This window comes from Molossus molossus, unplaced genomic scaffold (genome assembly GCF_014108415.1).
Source record: "Molossus molossus isolate mMolMol1 unplaced genomic scaffold, mMolMol1.p scaffold_m16_p_15, whole genome shotgun sequence".
Classification (NCBI taxonomy): domain Eukaryota; kingdom Metazoa; phylum Chordata; class Mammalia; order Chiroptera; family Molossidae; genus Molossus; species Molossus molossus.
Window position 1 is genome coordinate 26,621,421 of NW_023425350.1, and position 22,782 is coordinate 26,644,202.

At 43.9% G+C, this 22,782-nt stretch overlaps 1 protein-coding gene across 1 annotated transcript in view; it reads right to left on the bottom strand.

The window, feature by feature from the left end:
* The window catches only part of SLC8A1 (solute carrier family 8 member A1), a 277,891-nt gene that overhangs the window by 92,096 nt on the left and 163,013 nt on the right, over nt 1-22,782 (bottom strand). The gene's annotated exons all lie outside the window — the stretch shown is intronic.

The following is a 22,782-nucleotide window of genomic DNA, read 5'->3' on the forward strand; positions in this document are numbered from 1 at the left end:
CCTGGACAGGGAGCCAGTGGGCATCTCTGTAATCATGTCCCCCCGCCTGCCAGCCTCGCCCCCTCCCTTGTCCTGTTGGGCTGTGAAGGCTCATTGGGCCTGAAATGCATATAGATGGACACCTCTCACATAACTATAGTAGTTGGCACTATAAACAATTTGAATGATCTTGGGACTTTTATATACAATTTCTGACATTTTGTTTGTCATTTTGAAGTGCCGATGGGACCTAGAATTGGGCTTTTCCAATAGATAGCTAATAATGTGGGCCTGAAGTTCACAACAAAGACCGGGGGCTAAAGATATAGATGGGAACCCACCAAGGCTGAGATGAGAGTCCTAGTGCAAGTTTCACAAAGGAACGAGGTCCTTGGAGGCACAAGCAGGGGCTGACGGCAGCACCTTGGGAGATGTTCGTATTTAAGCAGTGGGAAGAGGAAGACAAGCCATACAGTGACTCATTAGGGGCAATGGAAAAAGCTAAGCAGCATGCTTCCGAGTGTTTCAGAAGTCCAAGGAATATCTCTTTAGGGTACTTCAAATGCGCAGTGCTTTCGGGGTTAGCACTGTACAACTCCTACAAATCTGGAACTTGGAAAAAAAATCAGTCATCCTTAAGAGGGTGGATTCGGCAACGTGATGGGTGACAAAGCCAGGTTCCCAGGGACTAGTGATCCTCTTTTATTGCATGGGAGTGGAGAGCATCCTGAGGACAGTGGAGGAGTGCTGGTCTTAGAAAGAAAGAAATGCTTTTTATGAAGGGTGGAAGGACACATGAGTAAAACATTAGAGGCGTAAAAAAATGATATATGAATAAAATAGGGAACAGTACAGAACACCATGATCTATGCTTAATCAAAATTCACTGAACAAATTGTAAAGCAGAAATACTAGGAATTTTGAGCAAACGCATGATATATTCTCCAGCACACTGCATCTTTCTTAGTTTTTAAAACCTATAAGTATTTTATATAATTCAAACAAGCAATGGAGAAGAGGAGTAGAAAAAGGAAGAATTTCAAGATGGTCCAGAAAGAGGATAGAGGCGAGGCCAGAGTTCCTAGCCAACCTAAGGGAAGACAGGTAAGGGGTAGTTGCTTTTCTGGTGACCCTGACGCTTATCAGCAAGGGCTAGACAGAAGAGATGCAGTATCTCCAGGCGTCCTGAGTGCCTCCGGGGAGGAAGGACGAAGCACTAAAGAGTGAAGACATTCTGGCTCCTTCCTTTCCTCCAGGAAACATTCAAGTTTTTCACAATCTTGGGCGGAGCGCCTTGAACTCAGCGTTCGTCTTTAAGCAACACTGTTGACTTCTCCCGGCAGCCACATGCAGAACTTGTTTGGAGAGTCCCATGTATGGTCCATAAATTAGAGACAACCAAGGGTATGTGAGGAGGCAGAAGTGACATCATCACTAGCTGAAGATGAATACTGTGCTGTGCCAGCTTGTAACCTTTATACCCTAAAGTAGGCGACCGAGTTGATTTTTTCCTGCATCACTACTCCGTGCCCCCACCCTCTTGCCCTCCGCCAACTTCAGAAGTGATGACACATTTTCATTTCTAATTGTCACCCTCAAATTCCAGTTTCTGGTGATTTCAGCATCCATAGATCATTTTCTGGGAAGATCACAGAGGGACTCAGGGGTGAAACCTACCATGGGAAATGTCTGTTTAGAATTGCATTCCTCACCTCCCCGCTATCCTACACACAAGGGAAAGAGCCCTTTTCTGAACAGACAGTGTTTGACCAGTAGATGGAGTAAGTGGTTCCCAGAACCTTATACCTGCTAGTTAATGCCACCGTCTTTCAAAAAGGGACCACAACCACTAAATATTGAGCTTAATGTATGATGGCAGCTGGTAAATGGAATGCATGACATGGATGGCTCTCACCTAAAGTACTTTATAGGGGAGGAGGCAGTTATTCATGGCCTTGTGAATAGCAGCAGGGGCATTAGAAGTAGGTAAGCAGTTGGACACAGAATAAACCTGGGGTCCTCAAATTCCCTTCGCCTCTTCACAGTTTCGCTTAACAGCAGCCCAGCTGCTGGGAAAGAATCCCAAGCACAATTTTCCCCTTCATCTTAAATTTCTTTCAGAAGTGATCGTTTTACTCTGTGGTTCGTTGGGAGAGCGGGATGGGGGAAAGTCCACTTTGCAGCTGGTATGACAGCGAGGAGAGCTATGTCAACTCTCGCAGGCTGCCAAGCCTTTCTTCTGGCAGAAGCACTGGGGATATTACAGTGGGGATAATTTATCACGCTTGCTTTGGGTGTTCCAAATTTGCAAGCTGTGGCTAATTTCCAGAGGCAGCAGGGCAATAAACTCCGCTTTCCTAAAAGAAAAACAGTAACCGCATCACCTTTCAATTAAATGGGCCATGGAAAATGAACAGCCACAGATGATCATGGGTACTCTGAAATCCTGAGAAAGCCCCAGTGTGGCCGCAAGTGGTGGGATATACTGTGTGGCAAGGAGCCTTGGCTTGATGGGTAATAGGAATCAGCGTATGCATCTGCTTCTGCATCTGCATGTGTACATTCTCATGTGCGAATATGTACACCCATGCACACATGAACTCGCATGTTTAAGACCCAAACACTGTTGGCTGCTCACAGAGGAGTGATTCCTCTTCAGCCAGGAATCAGGTGAAGGAGGGTGGGGCACGAAGTAGTTTTCCCTCTAGTCTCTGAGTGTGGCTTCCCCAATGCCTTACTCTCCAGGTGGCCCTGACCAGGACTCCTTGATCGGCCAAGGCCCCCTTGGGGCAGGAACCAAACGGCCTCCTCCACAGCAGTAAGCCATGTCAGGGAGTTGTACCCAACCGCTCATCTCCCTCTAAATATATCTGCTCTTTCTCATTCTTTCCAGGCCAGGTGTTCAGCAGCTGCTTAGCATATCATCCATGTGTGCATCATCTCAACTGATATAATGGATCCGTATTTTATAGGGGATTTCCAGGTCAACAGTCAAAGGAATAACAGATGGTAGGCATTTGGAGCAGGCAATTAGCGGGTAAAATGAGGGCTATGAAGAGCGGAGAGTCTCATCTTGAGCTGCCTTCAGATGCTCCTACTAGCTTTGTGGTCCAGGATCGCATCGTCTGCTTCTGTAGACATCCCAACGACCTGTTCATTACAAAATCCAGACCAGGACCACACATTGTGTCTGTCACTTCAGAGAAAGCAACCCCAGCAGTTGAGATTTGTGGGACAGAACTCGGAGGTCAGCTAGGAACTCATTGTTTCCTTTCCTCTCCAGTTCTCGCAGGGCAGGCTACCAGCTCAGTGTTTGTCTCAGGACTTTTGTTGCTCTAGGTATGTTAATAATTTTACAGGACCAATTCTCGTGGCCCAGAGGACCAGCTTGGGTCCTTTCAAATCCAGGGACGCTGTAACGTCAGACGAGGTCTTAGGAGTTTTGTAATGCACTAGAAATATTTTCCTAATTTTTTGTGTGTGCTAATTCATGTAAGTTCTCCCATAGTTTCCTTCCTTTGCTCTGATAAAGCATGTATAAGAGTATGGCACATAAAAAGAACTTAGCACGTGCTAGCTCTTATTATTCATATACATGAGAATTCATATGTGCATGTGTGTGCATTGTCTTTCTTAAAACCTTTTCCAATCATATTCCACATTTCCCAGCCCCCAAACCAACGGAAGTTCCCTTCCCTCTCTCATGATCCCACGCAGCTGCTCTGCCCAGGTCTGATATCTGACAAAGTAACCTGCGTTTAGGTGCTAAAAGGTGGCAGTGGGTGGACATCTGAGGCCTTCCTAGTGCATGTTCTTGACCTGAACTCTCCTTTCAGCATTCTTCAGGTTCTCCTCTGTCCCGCACGCATTTCCAGACTCCCAAAGCCTTCTGGTTAGGTGACTCCGGGTCCTCTTTCCCAAGGCTTCCTAATGCTGTCCTTGGAGTTTGGAGCTCAGAGGACTCCGACTTTACAGTGAACTGGGATCCCAACCTCTACCCTATACGGAGAAGCCAAATCAAATAGAACAACAAGGTAAGGCTTTGCTAAAATTATCCCACCTGTCAGTCTGCGAAACCACTAGTTTGAAGATTTTAATCACAACACTGAAACACATAATGCTAATTGCATACAGTTATATAACTGCATAAGCCCATCTAAGTTATATCTGCATGGCAAGAGAACCGGGTTAACAAGTGGAAAATATTAAGCAATCATATACTTAATTTATATTTTCCTGACAGTGAACATTTCTGTATTCTGAAACAAACATGCGGTGAATGGGTTGCATGAGGACACATCTCTGCACCCAGGCCCACAGGGCCAATGTTAGGAGGAAGCAACTACTTCGTGTCAGTGGGTTTGGGAAGGGGCACGGCCTTCAGGATGGCATGGGAGACTATACTGCAGACTATACTATCAAAATCTAATCCGATTTTCACCTAAACCCTGAATTACAGTTAACTGACAAATCCGGCATAGTTATTGACAAAAATTCCAACTAATAACCACTTTGGATCTAAATCTCACTTTATCGGCATTTCTCCCTTCTGCTATTAGGACGCCGAGACGACTAGGCTTACGTAAAAAATGCCCTGCCCTGGCTGGTGTGATTCAGTGGTTAGAGCATCAGCCCATGGACTGAAGGGTCGCAGGTACGATACCTGGTCAAGGGCATGTACCTGGGTTGCAGGTTTCATCCCCTAGTCCGGGCACATTCAGGAGGCAACCAATTGATGTGTCTCTCTCACATCGATGTTTCTCTCTCCCCAACCCCTCCCTCCCTCCCTTCTACTCTCTAAAAATCAATGGAAAAAATATCCTTGGGTGAGGATTTTTTTTTAAATCCTATTTTCTATATCTAGTTGTGTTTTGCCTTGATAAACTCATTACAAATCATGTGTAATTATTGCACTTTGAACAAGGGAATGGCAACAAATTAAGCATGGCATTTTTTTGAATAAAATATGAACAGCTAGAAAGACTATTTGTGAATGACAACATATTTGGTATGACCAAGTAGGTTAAAATCACTATCGTCCATTTTCATTTATTGAATAGTACATATACAGAGCCAAGGGAAACAGGAGGACGCATACTCTGGGCCTTTAGCTGATGTACTTTTCTGATTTTACGGATGATTACATTTATCTCGGGTCTACAGTGCTCTATAAAAGATGAAAACATTCTTCTGGGAGGAAAAATCAATTAACTTCCTGGCTTGCAGAGATTGGTAACCTTGTTTTTCTCTCTGAGACTTCAGCAGGACACCCCCATCTTTGGATGAAAAATGCTGACCGGGTGTTCTGGGAATCTTGGCTCGCCCTGAGGCTAATAAGCGCAGTGTCCTGGCCACGTGCCCAGCTTTTGTGGCAGGGAGTCACCCCCGAGTGCTTTTTTTAACTTACAGTGAAGTTAGACTTAGAAAGCAAGATTTGCCCGTGCATCGGAGGAAACTGGGCTTTCCCTCCATAACCATCAGCTTCGAATCCTGTTTTCATCTGCAACCCTGCATCAGCCTCCAGAGTCTGACACCATGGCCATGTTCAGAAAAATCTGTTGGAGAAGTCAGGCTCTCCTAGTTTGGGGGAGCCCAGTCTACGTGCCCCCTTCAACAGGGACGCAGGAAGGGGAGAGGACTCCTGAGGTGTGCACACTGAGAACGAGAAGAAAGGGCACAGGAAGAGCTGCTGGCACTTGACCTTGTAGGCTTCCTGCATGAAATCCAAAGTCAGCACCTGGCTGAGGCTCACAGGGAGTAGTCATGCCTCGTCCGCTCCTGTGAGTGCAGGTTTGCCGTGGATAGGAGAGCAAGCAGTTCTTCCCAGACATTTCAAACTATTGGTAACGTTTTCTGCAATTTCTCTTCAACCCCTCAGATAGCTTTGGAGACATTAGGGATTCTCTCTCCAATACAGTGTTGCCAAAGTATTCCAAACCAGAGAAACAGAAATGAAGTTGAAATATACCCTTGCAGTCTCCTTCAGCAATGCTTTCTGAAATGGAACAAAACTTATCAACACTTTTTACAAGGCCCCAAACACCACAATTGCAAGGTATTATTTTCTCCTTTATCCTTTCACTGTAGTAAGTTGTTCACCTATTTAACAGTAAAGGTCTTTTAAAATCACTTTAGCTTACGATACTTATCTTTAAAATACGTTTTTATTTATTTTATAATTTTTTTTTCTTTATTGATTTTAGAGAGGAAGGAAGAGGGAGAGAGAGATAGAAGCATCAATGAGAGAGAACATCAATTGGCCACCTCCTGCATGCCCCCCACTGGGGTCGGGCCCACAACCTGGGCATGTGCCCTGACAGGGAATCGAACCGGTGACCTCTTGGTGCATGGGTCAATGTTCAACCACTGAGCCACACCAGCCGGGCTACAACAGTTTTTTAAAAGATCAATATATCTTTCTGTCAAAGTTTGCTTGGGCAGAGTTTGACTGAAATTGCACCAGGTAAATAAGATGATCTTTTCTGAGATCGGTGGATCACTATTTCATCTATTTCAGATTTTCATCTCAGACAAATGAGGCCAAAGTTCCTCGGCTCTTGTTTCTTTGTAGCTGCGGCCTTGTGACTGGCTGCAGGGAGCTGGGAACGGAGTATGCATGGCTGTGACTTTCTGGGGTTTTCTTTGAAGAAATAGGAGAAACCAAGACAAATGAAGAGGAGAAAGACAAAGGAGGAAGGAGAAGGAAAAAAACAGTGAGGAGAAGAAGATGGAAAGGAAAGGGAGGTAAGAGAGAAGGGAGATTAGGAAGGAAGAGAAAAAAACATCGCACGCCTCTGGGCATCCACGGGGGAGCCAACTCTTACAGCTGAGACGTCTCTAACTTGGCTCCTTCACCTCCTGAGTGAGGCAGGAACAGCGGTCTTTCTGAAGGAGATTACTAAAGGGGTCATGCTTAGCCATCACCTTGTAAGTGCTTGTTGGGAAGGTCCTGAGCCTGGCCGCTCCCTGGGCACAGGTCTTCATGCATTTGGTTTGCCATTTGCTGGCCAGCCCATCTGGAGACTGGTTGAATCTCACAGCCCTTCTTTTTATTTTCCTGACAAAGCAGTACTTCCATTAAGAAAAAGGCACTCAGCTATTAATTTCTGCTAACTCTCAACCCAGCCAATGAAATATAAGCATGTGCAATTTTGCAGCTATTTTAGGGCATGGGTACGGGGGGTGGGGTGGTTAAAACTCCGCTTGGCTCAGAGCTCTCTGCATTCATCTCATTTTCCCCAGTTCTGTCCTCTTTGTGCATCCTTTTCCTAACAGGACGCCTGATGCAGCATTGTAATAGGCTCCGACGGGATGAAGGCGGAAACAGCCGCCTTTCTGCTTAACAGTTTAAAAAAATATAGCATTTTCTTAAGAGAACATCTGAGTGCTCTTAAGTATTAGTCATTGCTATTCGAATGCTTTATTTTTCCTAGGGGAAAAATTGGAGCTCTTGATACCTCTCTCTCTCCTTGCGTTCTGTAAATTAATTGGGATGGGGGAGCAGAGAACCATTTGCAACTGATCCCTGGTGCTCTGTTGATCACTACACTGTATTTAATGTACTAAATGCTGACCTCAGGAAAACAAGCAATAGACTATATGTACAAATAATTAAATATCTGTGTGACTTATTTCCATTAAGTATATGTTTTTATCACAAGAACAGCTTTTTCCTTAACCGGTTTGGGTTGACAGAATATTAGAAGTGAGTGTGTTCTAATTTATAATGAGCGGGGGGGGGGGGGGCGGCGTGAGCAAGAAGTCTGCCCTGTCTCTGCAACCGTCAGAGACAAAGCAAGAATGAGCCTTCCAGAATCAGAGCAGCTCTTGCCCAGAAATTAATCACACAGGTAGCCACCTAAGTGATGTGGGCCTGTCATAGCTTAGCCACAATCTATCTTCTGCAAAGATATTAAAGGGGATGGAATTCTCACTTTGTAGGGACTCAGACATGATGTTATTTGGCAGGGAAATGATAGCTAATCGTCTAGTGAGATGGAGTCACTGTAACCTCTCACTGAGCACCTTACTCTCTTCACTGAACAGGAAAGGTGTAGACTTAGACTGAGATGAGACTGTCTTCTCCATAGGTTAGTGGGGTCCTGGGAGGTTTGAAAGGTCTGAGACTCTATGCATGAGATGTCTCAAAAGACACAGTCAGAGAAGCCAGAGATACACCTTGCCTCTCTTACAGATTTGCTGGGAATTAGGTCTGAAAAGCCCCTAATTCACATCACTATTTACAGTTGGAAGTTACCAGGAGCTACACGCCATCACCTCATGAGAAAAGCAGAATCTTATTTGGTGGCAGAGATATCTCAGCTGGAGGAGAACATGTCAGTATGTGCTTGGCGCTGGGCTCCGTTTGAGGTTCACATACCTCATCTAATCCAATGATTACCAGTCATGGTCGTGCATCTCAATCATCCATGGAAACGAAAAAATACATAGTTGCCTCTAGGTTCCAACCCAACGCCCACCAGGGAACTGGACTCCTTCGGCTGCGGGTTAGAACGAGGCAAGCGTAGTTGTTTAAAAGCTGACCAAATGACTCTGAGTCACTGCAGGGTTGAGAACTATTTGTTTAATTCCCACAACTCTCTGAGGCAGGAATATTACCTATCTTCTCCAGAAGACGAAAGTGAAGTTCAGGTTTGACCAACTTTGGAGGATTGGAACACAGGTCTATAATTTCTGGTTCCTTGGTTTTTCCATTTAACACTACAGCTTCCCTGGAGGCGTGCAGTCTTAGGTGTCGAGTAGATAAGTGTAGGACTTTCAGCTGTGTTCTGCCTTATCCTATGAGTGAGTGTTCTGAGAAAAACCAAGGGAGACCTTTGCTGGAGGCAGGGTCCACAGCAGAGTGTGGTGGTTCCCATTGCACTGGTTTTAATTCTGGTTAGTTCTGTGACTGTGGGCGTGCCACCTGGCTAAGCCTCAGTTTCCTCCTCTGTTTGGTGGGAATGATAGCTACTACCTCAAACTGCATTTAAATATTAAGTGAAAATATGTATGTTAAATTAGTGCCTAGCACACAGTGCTCAGTGAGCAGTGGCTCTTTCTGCCATGTTTATGACTACTGGCAATTTTCTCTTGGCCAGACCATGGCATTTGTCCCATTCTTCTCTCCTTTCCCCTTCTCTTTAAACAGGAGAGTGTGATAACTGGGGAGAAGGTACTGGAGGTGGGACAGATCCCAGGATGATAATAGATCACACAGCATCTCTTACACCCCGCGGAGGAGACATCACTTCTGTTTAAGGGGCTCACGTGAGAGTCAGGTTGGAACCTTCTCTTGAAGTTGACTCTCAAACCCCTTATTTTTCTTAGTGGTGTTTTAGTGGTGGTTGGGGGGCTGATGGAGTTGGGAGAGGGAGGTGACGCCACTCCCTAAGCATCACACTTTATCTTGGACTCACCTGGATAACAGATTCAACCAGTGTCATTCTACGAGCTGACAGACACAGACAAGTACATTTGGCACTTGAATGGTGAGCTCCAGTGTTACAGTTGCTGTATTTATACTTCACCCTGCAGAGAATCCTGATGCTTTTGCATAATTGCTCAGCTCCTCTAGTTTAGCAAACAATGAGATGATAAGCAATACTCTCTTTTCCATAAGAGAGTATTTTATGATGAATTCACAAATCAGCTTCCCTTCCCATTATTCTGGCTAACTTCCCTGTTCTAAAGTACATCAGATGACAGCTCATTTTACTGTTTTCTCTCTAGAAGTCAGGCCTTGATATGACAGTTACTTTATAAGCACAGTGGAGTCTGCTGGGTGATGGGCAGGGCAAGGAATGGCATTTTGGGCTGGTTCAAGTCTTGCAACTAAATTATTCAAACTTAACCCTGCTGAGTCTATTCAACTCTTCTGTAATTGCATAATACTTTAAGGCTCAAGAGAGGATGGAGATTGGGAAGCATTGCACACCTTGTCTGTTTCCTGTACTGTAAACTTCTGTGGTTTATTTATTTTTTAAATCCTCACTTGAAGATGTTTATTGATTTGAGAGAGAGAGAGAGAGAGAGAGAAATATTGATGTGAGAGAGAAACATCAGTTAGTTGCCTCCCATACATGCCCTAACCAGGGACTGAACTCAAAACCTAGGCACGTGTCCTGACCGGCAATCAAACCCACCACCTTTTGGTATATGGGATGATGCTCCAACCAACTGAGCCACCTTGCCAGGGCCAAATGTCTGTGATTTCAAGGGTCAGCTTTGTGGTGCATAAGAAACTGAAGTGGAGGCTGGAGCAATTAGGCTGCAGGAACCACGGACCTGCTCAGGCACAAGGCACTGGAGAATAATCTGGTTTCTCGACAGAGACCTGGCCTCTGGATCTTTCCTCCACAGACAAGTTAACCAAATACACTCAGGATTCCAGAGAGAGCCTGATTCTCCTGCCATAACCCCCGCCCCTCTGGGGGCAGAGGAGACCAACAGTGCGGGGATTAGACTGACATGCATTTGTCTCACTGTGGGCTGAAGGGGAAGCGTCCTGACTGGTATGTCCACACTGGAATGTCCATCCAGGTAGCAAATGAAGGCATCCGACTCTTAGTGAGTGATCTAACGGATTACCAGGCAGATTTTACTTGGTGTAATCCTGAAATTAGTTAACAGAAGTGCCACTAATAAGCACCTATTAACAGAAGGCAAGGGTAGTAAAATGGCTAATGTAATAAAATGTGGACAAAACAAACCTAACACTGTTCTATATCAAAGGAGCTCTCTGGAAAAACAGAGATAGAAAATGATCACGATAAGAGACATTTTAACCAGAAGGCATTGCTTAGTGGGCTCACTGTTGAGTTTTAAGTAGGGTGCTAGACATACACTCTGAGACCCTTTTTCTCTATAGTACCTTTCTCGGTTGTTCTGAATGGGGGTCAAAGCCCAGTGTTTCCCCTGACCTCTTAATATATAACAAGAAGTCCATGCCTTTGAATTCAACATTTAAGCTTGCACTTCTCTAGGGTTCTTGGCTTTATGGGTGTCAGTTTAATCTCCACAGCAAAACTCTTAGCCATAGAAAACAGGGACCCTACATATGACAGGATGTCTTGTCTAACACGTTCCTTCTTATCACCTGCTGCTAGGGGGTGAGTGAGTGCCATATTCTGTGACCTCACCGGGGTGTTTTGTTTCCTTTTTTGCACCCTAATCATACCCTAACGGTCAATACCATGAACTTATCTCCTTGAGGAGGCTTTTGGAATTCGGGTTTGTGTCTTTTGTCTTTGATGGACTTCACCTAGCACCGGGCTCTCTGCTCAATGCCAGGGCGTGGCTGAGGGTTAGTTATGTTTTTCGAGACTCGGTTTGTTCCTGTCTTAGGAACCTCAGGGAACAATGCACTGCTCTCTGCCTTCAAGGGGCCTAGAGTCTAGACATGGTTATTACTCAGATTTTACATACACAGAGTTTGGATCACGCTGGTGAATGAATACCAAGAGGAAATGTAACTAGCATACTCATAATGTATACTTAAAATTACTTTTCTCTTTCCAACTGTAATCATTTAGTTAAACACAACAACAATTTGCCTGGACGACTGGCCTTAGGAAGTAAGGCTGTTGAAAAAGCCCTGTCCCCTGCTATAAACACAGAGCTTATCTAGTTCAGTCATCCTCCACATAATCTCATCTTAGTGTAAAGCTTTGGCAACACATACATAATATCATTTTTCCTCCTTGCAGTAGACGTGAACTTTGTGCCTACGTACAGACCACATGCACACCGAACGAGATCCGAAAATGCTTGCACGAGAATTCACACACCCAAAGCAGCAAGGTGGATTCGCTTTAGCTCTCAGGGATGCTCGATGATGTGGCCAAGGCTGCGGAAAATTCTACTGTCTACACTGGCCTGACGCTGGGTCTCAGCCAACTGGAGGCAGCGGCAGCTGCCTGAGAATGAAAGCTGGGGAGCTGGACGGCAGCACCCACCGGCTGCAGCCCCACCCTGGGGTGCCAGACGCCCTGCGGTGGGGCCTGGCACAGGCGGCAGCGGGTTAGCATCACTGAACTTCACTTAATGACAAGACTCCTAGGTCTTTATCGTGGGTCAACTTCACTGCTGCCATACCCCAGCTTCGTGGAAGGTTTGGGCGGCAGGGAGCTTTCCACATGCGGGCATCTGCTGCCATCCATGTGGAAGGCAGAAATGCGGCTAGAAGCGGTTTAAAACAAACCTGCTTTGATGCGCAGATTGTATCACCAGGCCATGGGGGAGGGGTGGGCAGCCTTGGTGGAATCATGCCACACCTGTGGCTACGGACTTTCCTTGCTAAATCGTTCGATTATGTGAAAGGTGCTCGGTTTTCAGTTCTTGCAGATAATGTATCTTGCTTATTGCTTGTTTTATTAAACCACAAGGAAGGGGAAGCAGTTGTTCTTTTCGGGCATTTAAACCATCACTGTTCGAAAGGCGAGTAGGTGCCAGTCATGAGGAATTTCATATGGTCATATGCTAACATGTCCACATGCTAATACACTGTATTTATTTTATGCATACTCTAATAACCGTAACCGTAAAGCTGAACTAATTTCTACTTTTCATTTGACTGTTCCACAAAGCTGTTTACCTGGCTACTGTTCACATAGACACTGGCTTTGTTTCATGTGCAATTAACAGGCATAAAACTTAGGGTAGAAAAGCTGCCAGTTAGAGATAGCAAATGACCTCTGACCCCAGTAAGCTGCATGAGTACAATTTTCATAGTTATAATTATAAAGAATAAAAAATAATGCCACATCAAGAGAAATATACTTTCCCATAAATCAAGTTATTTGTATTAAGAATACAAAGCACGTACCTTAAGGAAAACATGTAAAAAAAAAATCAATTTTCAGAGAAACCCCTTAATTCTTTTCAAAACTATAGAACTTGTCCTTGTGTTAATCTCTCCTTTATGTTTTCAACGCAGCTGCAAAACTTTATCCGTTTGGTCAATCCAGAGTTGATATTATTTGTGCCCGGCCAGTGTGGCTCAGTTGGTCGAGTGTTGTCCTGTGCACCAGGAGGTCACTGGTTTGATCTCCAGTCAGGGCACATGCCCGGGTTGTGGGCTGTATCCCCAGTGCGGGGCATGCAGGAGGCAGCTGATCGATGTTTCTCTCTCATCGATGTTTCTATCTCTCTCTCCCTTCCCCTCTCTAAAATCTATAAAAACATATTTTTAAAAAAGAGTTGATTATTTGCAAGACTCTACTGACAAATGTCCCAAACAGCCCTTACGGTGCTCGCTGGATCCACTGCTCGGAGCCACCGCTGTGCGCGCGCCTCACCCACATGCTTTCCTGGGGGGTTCACTGCGACCCTCTGGGCACCACCCAGGACTACGCTTTTCTAAAGATGCTCTGGCAGCAGCCTGGCACCTCATTATCTTTCACATCCTGCATACTGTGTTGGGTTCTTTAGGAGCAGTTATTTATGTATAAAAGAAAGTATTAGGAAAAAGTATGTAGGTTGAACCTATAAAAAATGTACATCTAAGAGAGTCTAGTTACTAATGACTATGACAGCTCCCGGGAACTAGGTTAGTTCCTATCTTATTCGATGGACAGGAACTAACCAGTAACAATCTTTTTTTTTTATCCTCACCCGAGGACATTTTTGCATTTATCTTCAGATACAGCAGGAGGGAGAGAGGGAAGAAGAGAGAGAGAGAAACATTGATGTGAGAGAGACACATCGACTGGCCACCATCCACATGACCCTAACTGGGGCTGGGGACAAACTGCAACCGAGGTACATGCCCCTAGTGGGAACCGAACCCTCGTCTCTCTGGGCTAACACTCTAACCACTGAGCCAAACCAGCCAGGGCAGTAACAATTTTCTTTAAAAAAAAGTTTTTATTGATTTTTTAGAGAGAGAGGGAGAGAGAGATAGAAACATCAATATGGGAGAGAAACATTGATTGGCTGTCTCCTGCACCCCCCCTACTGGGGATCAAGTCTGCAACCTGGGCACGTGCCCTGACAGGACCTCTCAGTCCATGGGACGTCACTCAATCCACTGAGCCAATCGGCTGGGCAGTAATAACCTTTTGTGTTGTTATTGTTGATCTGTGAAAGATCTTAGAGATCAAGTGAACCAAAACTCTTATTCAGATTTGGATCTGAGGTCTAATAGCTGAACTGATTTGTTACACATTCCAGAGTTGTTGTCGCAAGACCTGTGGCTACAATAAACCTCTAGGTCTCCAGTGTAGAGCTTTTTCCTGGAGTCCAGGCTCAAAGGCAAGCCACCGTGTTATCAGAAGGGTACTGGCTTATGGTGAGTCCAGAAACATCATGGGTTCCTGTAAAGACTCAGCTTTTGCTGGACTTGCCTTGTTGCCCTGTCCTTCTATATACAAATCCTCAGCTTCAGGCGAAGCCTGGACATGTCTGCCTTCTCGCTGTTGGGAATTTGTGTTTTCCCACCTCTGAGAATACTCTGATTCCATTCATTCCCACACCAGGGGATGGCTTCCTTCCTAAGAGCTCACACGTTACATCTCAGGCCAAATGAGCAACACTATTTAGATCCACACGTAAAACAACGTAAACACTTGCTCTGGCCTCTTTGACAACCTGGGTTCAGCAAGTGAGGCCATTATAACCTTCCATCTCAACTTGCACTCAATTGCTAAATAGATGTATTAGGCAGGAGCAGGTTATGAATGGTTCAATGAGTGGGAAGTGTTTAGGTCTTATTCACTTTTCCTTTCAAATGATAATTAATTGAATGTTTCCAAAGAATGATCCTATCTAGGTATTTCATAAAACTGTAATGCACATGTGTATGTAAATCAAGTTCGGCTCTCACATTTACTTTGTAGCCTACAAGAACAGCAGCTAAACATACTCCCATAAGCAGATTAAAAGGATGGCTCTGTTTGCTCTCCATTGAGAAGACCCCTTTGTCTTGTTTGGAGAGCTTGCCTCCCACGGGAGTGGGTTTTCCACATGCAGGAGTCGGCTGCCCTGTATGTGGGAAGCAGAAGTGGTGGGCGTGGCTAGGAGCAGATGAAAACAAACCTGTTTTGGTGCACGCGCTGTCAAATTCTCAGACTGTCACCTAACCAAGAGGGAGGGCGGCACACAAGCTGGACCTTGAGCGATCTGCCACCCCTCTGAAGCCTTGCCTGTTTCCCTGAACTGGACCAGCTGCTGCTTGCTGCAAGCTCTCTGCCCTGCTGGTCTCAGGACACAAGCTGAGGGATGCTCAGTGTCCCCAGAAGAGCAGCAAATGCCCCCTATGAGAGAGCAGTACCGGTTCTTGGTACAATGTTTCTGAACCGACAAAGGTGGTACGAAAAATATAGAGCAAAATGGAGTTACACTTTGAAGATTCTAATATATGTATACACATAAGACGGGGAAAATATTCATTGTCCTTTTAGCATTAGCATCTAATTTGGGGGTGTGTGTACCTGATATACATCTATAAATCTTTATGGTCGCTCGGGATTCCAAATCACTTTATCTTCATAGGTGACACTTTGGACCGATGGCTGTTTGTTTCAAAAAGGCTGTCTAGTCCTCTATTTTGAGCCTGTATTTTTTTTTTCCCTCTTTGGTTCAAGGTCAGACTACTCATTCTTTTCTTCCAGGACTTACTTCACCTGGGTTTTCCTATCTGTTGTGAATCTGGTGCTCTCACTAGTCTCTTTAAATTAATTCTTCTGCAGAGCTCCTTACATTGATCTCCTCCCCTGAGCTTTAGACAATTATGTTCTGTCATCTCTTTCACATAAATCTCCCTTGAAAGACACACCCTTCAGGTTCAGCTGCTGTAGGGTGTGTGCATTTCTCATCAGGAGCCAGCAACACCTACATCAATAGCATCCACCTTCACCACCACCTGTGAAAGCAACTAGCTTTGGACACCTGTTTTCTTCTTCCAGCATCCCTGTCTGAATGTGAGTCTGGCCCGGGATGGGGTCATGGAGCCGGGCCTGGCTGTCCCTGGACTCTGGCCTGGGATGCCTATAGAGTGGATGCTCTGGACTAGAGATTGACGAGGATGGACAGGCATAAGATAAAGTTCCTGAGATAAAGAATATAACAGAATCAGGATGTGTCCTAAGACAGAGCAGGCCAGGAAGGTGTTAGTAGGCAACAGGGTCAAGTTCAAAGAATAAGGCAAAGCTTGCAAGGGGCGGTAGGTCATTCAAGCCAAGGTAGACAAAGAGTCAGAGAGTAGTGATGGGTTTGTGGGAGCAGAAACCCCGAGGAGACCTTGGACATGACCTGAAAGACTATTTGCACTCTGCCTTCTTTTGAACCCGCTACTCTGCTTGGGCACCTAGGTCCTCGGAATGAAGTAACGGAAGGCAGAGGACACAAGAAGCACATAGGCAGGTGTGTTCTCTTCCAGTTGGCACATAGTTGCTCTGATTACAAACAGATGTTATTGTAAGAGAGATGGAGCATGTGAACATGGTACAGATTACATTTTTTGGTCTCCAACTTTTTTTCAAGGAATGACAAGATTTATACACTCGGGGTGATGTGCCATTTAGAGAGCATCTATCTGTGCAAAGAGATTGGAGATTAAGAGGTTAGGATTGAAAACTGAAGACGTAATCCATATCCTCCGATTGGACGGCCTTTGTAGAAGCAGCACTAATAACATTCTGTTGCCATCCAACTTTCTCTTCTCTTTCTTACTGGCAATATCCTCCAAGTTAGAGCTATGCAGTTAAGTCTTTAAATTCTTCAAGTTTGTATATTCTGTGAAGTTAAGTATGAGTTTCTATCATATAAAAATAACTCAAGTATTGTTCCCAGATTTCCTTTTATGAAAAGTTTTTATAAATGTCTTTTTCTTCTGGAAGAAATTAATGTATATCATTATGTACAGAAGGCAGTCTCTCCTAAAAGGAACGCTGTAGGTACTTAGATGCTATTTGCAATACAATTTACCGTTCAGTGATAATGGCAGTAGCCTTTTAAATGAACATACACACGCACCAGAACTTGCACCTGTCATTGTTACCATGGAAATGGTTCCAAAACATAAGATGCGATTCTATTATTGAGGCAGTATAGTTTCCCAAGTGAATTTTAATGAAATTATAGCAGCAAAAAAAAAAAAATCTTATGGAGGCTTCTAAAATATTTAGTGAAGTTTGCAACTGAAATCTGACTAAAACCACACAGTGGTAACTTTCGTCTAAAAACAAAACAACAGCAAATGTCAAGCACACAAAAAAGAAGGTACAGGTTTACTTTAAAATAAATGAAGCACACAGATGCTGATTCTTTAACGTTTATCTTTAACGTGGACCGTTTCAATCAGCGTTCTGTTGTTGGCTGGAGCAGATTTGGGCACGAGCTGCCTGGGTGGTATGTAGCAAGATCACTGAGTCATCTGCGCATTATTTCCTAGTTTCAGTCATCTTCGGGCTTGCTGTGAGGTGAACAGACTTAGAGCTACACTACTTTGAAGCTGAGAGACACAAAGGGCATCTATTCAAGCCTCTTATTTACAGACGAGGGAACCAAAATCTAAAAAGGGAAGTGATTTGTCACGGTGCAAAAATTAATGTGGCTGGACTAGAACTCAGGTCCCTGACTCCTCCCACAGCTGCCTTGGGAATCAGAGCCCCCCTGCTGTGTTCTCGCAGGAAGGGAGGAAGTCAAGCTCTGACTTTGAATATCTGGGCTTCATTGCCCACTGATGTCTTCAAAGGAGCTAGTCCAATTTGCTAAATGAAATAATTTTAACTTCCTCCTTACAGGATGTTATCTCCCCACTAAATCTATTAATTGTTGGGGATTACTACTTTGTACCTTGGAAACTGAACTAATGCCTTCATGTAATACAAGAAGGGAACGTTTTCTCGATTTGTAATCATTGCTTCACCTCTTCTGTTCTCCGAAATCCTATGAATCAAATATCCCAGTCTCATAATAAAGCCAACTGTGAAACCAGCATTCACCTCCAAGAGCCTGGGAAACACATCGATGGGCTTAGCTTAAAGCCATCTGATGATGGTTGGGACACTAGTATAATATTTTGAGCACATAGTTATGGCATTAGACTGGGGGGAAAAGCCCTCCTGGTCATAAATCATGACTGGGAAGTGGGTACTTCCAGAGACAGAAAGTCTTTATTACGTAACTCTCGTTAAGGCTTGCCGGTGCGGCAGGCTCGGTGTCGGGCCTCTGGCAGAGCTGAGGACTCCGCAGGCTCTAGGAGGTCCCCGAGACAGTGTGTCATACCGTGTTGATGGGTGGAAAATACTCTCCCTGATCAAGATGTGATTGTTTTGGCTTCCCCTGGGTTAAGCTTTTGGCACTTGAACTGGACCCAATGTAACACCGCAGCTGGGAAATGACATTATTTGGGTTGGTTAAGAGGAGTTTTTGAATTGAACTCCTCTGTAGTAGTAAAGAAGGAAAAAATTCCTGCCATATTCAGCAAACCCCAGAAGAGCCATCTCCCTGTCATTCATGTGTTTGCACGTGAATGTGCACTATAAACACTTTTTAGTGTAAACATACAGATACATAAGATACGCGAAGTTACATAGATCTATATTACTAGAATAATTTGTTCCATAAACATTTCTTGAGCACTCTCTAAGTACCAGGCATTGCTGTTCCAATATGTATATGTGTACACACACACACACACACACACACACACACACACACACACAAGTGTAGCACTTTTAAAATAGAACAAATTCCTTCCTTTCAGTATTAAAAAACACAGCATGATAAAAAAAAAAAGTATGTATGATTCATATTAGTTCCCTTTACACCTCTTCTCTGCCATCCCCCAGCTTCGAGATATGAATAACCTTTCTGTCCTTCCAAATTCTGCACACTACCCTCCACACGTTGGAGAAGGAAGGGTGGGAAGGTGGTCTATTGCAGGCCCAATTCAGAGCCTGTGACATATGTCTGAACCCTCTATTTTTAAAGGAGGACTCTACAGATTCTGAGAGTCCCTTGTCACCTCTCATGGCCAGTGGGGACTGGGGGCTTTTGCATCATAAACATCTGCAAATTTGTCCAAATCTAGTGAGACTAGACATATAGATAGGTGTGGTTTCTCTTTTTTTTCCTGATTATAAAATTAATATATTTGTGCTGCTGAACATTTGGGATGAAAGATATAAAAAATGAAATAGAAAAGAGTAATTACATACACTTCTACAATTCAAGGAATGTTCTACTCAACAGTTTTGTCTATTTCCTATAGCCTGCTATTGACATTGGGGCAGATTCCCAAGAAATGAATGTAATGCAACTATGATGTCTCAACTTTAACTACCTATATCATTATTGAAGCAAAGCCTTATGACTTCCTTGAGGAGTGAAAAAGATGTATGTATGTGTGTGTGTGTGTGTGTGTGTGTAAGAGAGAGAGAGAGAAAGATATGAGAATACTTAGAAGAAATAAATCCACTAGAATTTCACCGCAAGCCAGAACGGAAAACATCAAAGATGTTTAAGTAGGCTTGTCTAGTTCTTTGTAAATATCATTTGGGGAAACAAACTAAAACAGAACAGTAAAAAGTCTACATTGCGTTTCATATTTGCAAATAAAGCTTATTTCATCCATGCTGAAATTGCTTTGTGTAATTTATAATCTCATTATTGTTCTGGATTCCCCACCATCATGCTGCCTGTGTTTATATAGCTTCTCCCTGTGACATGTGCTCCAAGCAGAGAAGGGCATAATTATAAATCTCCATCCACTAAGGAAAACAATGGCTGCACCCAGCAACTCGACTCTCCCTTTGTCAAGCTCTATTTAGGAAACATAGTGGTGCAGATACCATTTTGAATGTCAAAGGCCTAAAAATGTTAGGAAAACAGCTGCTACTTGTTCTTTGCATCAGGTGTCCCTTTCAACATGTACTCTTGGTATCACTTATCCATCCAAACCAAAGACCAGAGATTTTAAGATGGTGTGACTTCAATTACTCAATAATAGCGGGAGACACAGAGGGATACAACCGTGACTTGTATTTTAAGACTTCCCAGGCTTGCTTAGAAAATAAAAGACTAAATTTGTGTCCTTGAGCAAAGTTAGCCAGACAGTAAAGATAAACTTGAAATGCAGAGTATACTTTGTTCCATCTCCTTCTTTATAAAAGCAAAGCTATTGAGGCTTTGCTCTTTATTCCATGTTATTATTTCCCCAAATTTAAGATCTTTGAGGAGACCTATAATGTAATGAAAACAAATCATCTATTCATTCCCTCAGCAAACACGAACACAAGTGCCTGTGGAATGTCAGTAAGAGCAGGACTAGACCTTGAAGATGCATTTCACATCTCTTAGTTTCTACATAAAGTAGCTGTGATGCTTTAGATACTAAAGAGGTCTCTAAATCTTCAGCCTAAGTTGATGTAGTACTTAGTACTTAGTTATTTTCAACTCATGAAAAGAAAGCAGAAAAATCTCTCAGCTCTAGATTCAATATTTAAACAGGTAGTGCCATCCTGGTTTTAGGGTTGGCTTTGCTTGTTTTAGACTAAGAAATCCATTCACATGGAGCCTGTTGCCCATAACCTCGCGTGGGAAACGGAACAAAGGAAGGTGATGTTACATCAGCACCACAGGTTTTTGAAGAGTATTGCGTTTCTCCTTTGTGATGGACCGGCCCGTGCACTCGAAAATACATTCGTCGCGACAGGGGCACCAACTCAGCTGCACATTTAGAGTTAAATCTAGTTTTTCCCCCCGAAAGATAAAAAAAAATATTCATGCGGGAGAAGAATTCCATGTGAGTGCCCTAGTGCCTCCCTCTGATGAGTCCAAGCACTGAACAGCCAAACATGTCTAAAACCTCGAGGGGACTCATGAGTCAGGAGCAGTGTAAGAGGAGAGCAGGTAGAAAGGGGACAGCTTGCAGGCAGATGGCGACAGGTCTGAGTCATTCCGGAGTGCAAAGGGTTCTAGAGTTGGAGGTCCAGCTCTCCCTCAGCAGCCCCTCCTCTGATATAAAAAATGAACACGAGAGCAATTTAATGGAAAGTGCTGTGAAAACACAGCTGCACACATTACATTCCAACCAGATTGCTTCCTCTAAGCTTTTCTACGGAGAAACTCTGAAGCCTTCCAGACCTCACGGTGGTTAGACAGTGAGTAGCAGCCCTGGTCTCCTGGATTCAGGAGGTGGATGAGGAAAGAGTCAGTGCTAATGAACAGGCCACAGGCTAACCACCTCCACTGAGTGAGCACCTACTATGTGAGAGTCCTGAGCACTTCACACCTATCATCTCTTTAAACTCCTCAGCAGCGTTAAGGTAATGTCAGCCTTTCCTGCCAACCTATGAAGCCCAGGCTGGGAGTTGTCCAGTGACTTTTCCTGTATAATCTCACCCTAAGGGAAGACGTTACTCTGATTTTTCCACCTCATGTTTTTCCCTGGCAATTGCTGTGAGAAAATGTTGTTTTTGGAGCGGAATAGACAAGTGTGGTACATGATATGAAAAACCAAAAAAAAAAAAAAATTTTTTTTTTTTTCTAACAGAAAGCACTCATCAATTTCAGCCTGTCTGAGACTGATCAAGGCCTTTTTTCTACTGCTGGATATTTTTAAACCAACAGATTGTACCTCAGTTTTCATCTGGGCTTTTGCTCTGTGTGGAGTGCCACCCAGCCGGCCATGGGAAGAGCAGTCAAGAGGATCCGTCACACTGGAGTGGCCACAGGGGGGCGCTGCTGAAATCCACAGACTTCTTCCCACCAAGAAAAGAGTTGCCGGGAGTCTTAGCATGAGCCTGTGGGTTTGTTTAACACAGGGAGGGGACGTCTGGAGGATAAGACTCTCTGCACTCATTCCTGAAAATGTCTGCTCTATATATGTGCCAAGTGATAAGGATTCTACTAAATCAAAGACCACTTGACTGTTTACAGTGTTCAAAGGTAGCTTCCTAGCTCTTGAAAGAGTTATATAAATGTCTATGTTAAAAATAGGCAACCAATATAGCTGAGCAATGTGAAATGGGCCATAAAATGCACCATATGTTAAGATCATAAAAAATCAAAAGAAGAGGAATTCAGTATACATCAAGGATCGTTCCCCTCCAACCAACACAGTCTTCCGGATGTGGCGCAGAGAAGGGGTGGGAATTCCACCCTCTGTGCTGGTCTGTGAACACATCTCTCTCCTGTGATGACACCGATCTCTATAGTTTGGAGGGTCTGTGCCTGATCCGATACCCCTTTCCAGCTCCCAACACATAGTCACACTCAGTGTCTACAGATTAAAAAATATGTTCAAGACATTTTCCCTTTCTTGTGACAAAATCTACATTCAAAAGCCAAATGTTCTCCTGGGAAGAACAGTGTGCAGATTTAAAGTGGGTTAGTGGGGTTTTCTCAGGTCAGAGTGCTCAGGAGGACAATTTCGCACGCATGAAATCTGACAAGGTACAATTTCCAACGCTCTGACTTGATGCTGTACACACCTGTTTGTTTCTTCCTAGAAAAGAACCTCTGACGTAACAGAATGCACTTGAACCACCTAATTTAGCAGAAGAAACCAAACCAGACATGTCCTTGCACTCATATTTTCATTTGGTTTCCTCTTACTGATAAAGTTGACTAAAAAATAACCACTTCATCCTGACACAATTTGCTGCTCTCTTGTGATGCATACTGTGATTAAAAATCATGCCAAACAGTTCTAATTAGACCTTATGCCTGGTTTCTAAGCTACAATGAATGATATTATATATATTATTTTATAGTATGTAATATAATTATATAATTATGCATTGGAGATATGTCAAATGCTATATATATAAAAATTACCATATTTTACTCCAGAAA